Source organism: Oratosquilla oratoria, chromosome 6 (genome assembly GCF_046742065.1).
Source record: "Oratosquilla oratoria isolate Oo_2021 chromosome 6, ASM4674206v1, whole genome shotgun sequence".
In the NCBI taxonomy this organism is placed as follows: domain Eukaryota; kingdom Metazoa; phylum Arthropoda; class Malacostraca; order Stomatopoda; family Squillidae; genus Oratosquilla; species Oratosquilla oratoria.
Window position 1 is genome coordinate 5,345,875 of NC_134782.1, and position 2,500 is coordinate 5,348,374.

At 44.0% G+C, this 2,500-nt stretch overlaps 1 protein-coding gene across 1 annotated transcript in view; it reads left to right on the forward strand.

Moving 5' to 3' along the window:
• The window catches only part of LOC143025921 (uncharacterized), a 16,967-nt gene that overhangs the window by 3,948 nt on the left and 10,519 nt on the right, over positions 1-2,500 (forward strand). The window lies entirely within an intron of this gene.

A 2,500-nucleotide genomic window follows, 5' to 3' on the forward strand; every position in this document is an offset into this window, starting at 1 on the left:
AGATGGAGATATGATAATGGAAGAGAGGGCAGTGAGAGGAAGGTGGGCAGAGTATTTTAGGGAGTTGCAAAATGTGAAGGAGGATAGGGAGGGAAAGGTAGTTGCAGTAGGAAATGCTAAGAAAATGACCGTGATGAGTGAGGAAAATGGAGGAGAAATAAGGAAAGATAAAGTGAAAGCAGCTGTCAAGATGATGAGAGCAGGTAAGGCACCTGGTCTGGATGGATGCCATGCAGAATGTCTGAGGAAAGGAGGTACAGTTATGGTGGACTGGCTGGTGAGGTTATGTAATGTTTGTTTAAGAGAGGGTAGAGTGCCGGAGGACTGGAGAAGTGCATGTATAGTTCCGCTTTACAAGGGAAAGGGGGACAAGTGTGAGTGTAGTAGTTTCAGAGGGATCAGCTTGTTGAGTGTAGTTGGGAAGGTTTATGGGAGGATTAGGAGGATTAGGAGAGGAACAGAGGGAGTAATTGGTGAGGAACAGTATGGTTTTAGGACAGGCAGGGGTTGTCTAGATCAGATTTTTGTGGTAAGACAGATATGTGAGAAAGCTATAGGAAAAGGTAAGGATGTTTTTTGGGCTTTTATGGATCTGGAAAAGGCTTACGACAGGGTAGACAGGAAGGTACTGTGGGAGATTTTGCAGATATATGGGATAGGAGGAAAGGTGTTAGGAGCAGTTAAGAGTTTTTACGAGAGTAGTAGAACTTATGTTAGGATTAGAATTGGAGAGAGTGAATGGTTTCAGGTAAAGGTAGGACTTCGTCAGGGATGTGTTATGTCGCCCTGGCTGTTCAATCTATATATGGATGGGGGTGGTGTGAGAGATGAATGCAAGGGTAGTGGATCAGGGGTTGGATATGGTTAAAGAAAATGGAGAAAAGTAGGAAATAAGCCAGTTGTTGTTTGCTGACGACACTGCGCTTGTAGCAGGATCAGAGGAGGGATTGAGGAAGTTAGTGACAGAGTTTGAGAAGGTGTGTGAAAGAAGGAAGCTGAAGATAAATGTGGGCAAAAGTAAGGTGATGAGATGTACAAGGGGAGAGAGTGACAGCAGGCTGGAAGTGAGTATTAAGGGAGAGAGACTGGAGGAAGTGGATAGTTTTAGATACTTGGGTGCGAATGTGGTAGGAAAAGGAGGAGTGGGGGTGGAGGTAGAATGTAGATTGAGAGAAGCGAGTAAATGCTTTGGTGGATTAAAAAGTTTAATGAGAAATAGACATCTGGGAATAAATGCTAAGAGGAGGTGGAGTGATTGAAGGAGTGATTGTACCCATAGAACTGTACGAGGCAGAAACATGGAACATAAAAGAGGAAGAGACAAGGAGTTTCAATGTGTTTGAGATGAAATGTCTGAGAAGTATGATAGGGGTTACTAGGCTAGATAGAGTGAGAAATTAAGAGGTGAGGAGGAAAACAGGGGTGGAAAGGGAGTTGGGAGATAGGGTTGATGAAAGAGTATTAGGATGGTTTGGACACACGGGAAGAATGAGTGAAGAAAGATTATTAAAAGAGGTGTGGAAGGCAGAGATGGGAGGAGTGAATATGAAGGGGCGTCGTAGGATGAGATGGATGGATGAGGTAAAAGGGGCATTACAAAGGAGAGGAGTGTCTGTTGAGGAAGGACGGGAGAGAACAGGAGATAGGGGTGAATGGAGAAGTGTTGTGTATGGATGATGCTGTGATGCATGAGGGGGAGTGGGTGGGGGATGAGGGGTGAGGAAGTATGTATGAGAAATAATTTGACGCAGCCCGAAGGGATTTCTCCCCGTCTTCTCCTTTTCTGCATGAGGGGACGGAGAGGAGGGGTCGCCGAATTTATGAAGCGGCCTTGCTGTGAATGTGCTGTGTCTTGCGACACTGCTTCTGACCCAAGGCAATAGATAGGATGCAGGGATGACCCGTCATCCAGGAGGGGACGTGATGATAGGAAGGGATGAGGGTGAAGGGGAGTGGAATATGTTGGGAATGAAATGGGTGAGAATGGTTTCTATGCCTTTTTCCTTTTGGCTACCCCCCCCCCCCGTGTAAGGGGGAGGGAACCTTTGGTATATGTATGTGTGTATGTATGTATGTATGTATGTATGTATGTATGTATGTATGTATGTGTATGTATATATATATATATATATATATATATATGTACATATGTATACATGTATATCATATATATATATATATATGTATATATGTATATTATATATATATATATATATATATATATATATATATTCTTTTTTCTTCTTTTGTCCCGCATTGTCATGCGTTGATCCCTTCCCCACCGATCATCGAGTTGGCCTTTGTAATCATTCACTTGACTGCTGAGTGTTCCTAGGCAGGTGTCTCGCTTCAGAGGCGACACCTTTTCAGGTCCTACCCCTCTTCCTCCTCCTCTTCCTCCTCCTCCTCCTCGTCTTCCTCGTCCTTTTCTTTCTTCTTCTTTTCTTCCTCTTCTTCCAAACGTCATCACCTCAAGAGCCTTCTCAGAAACGCGTCCATT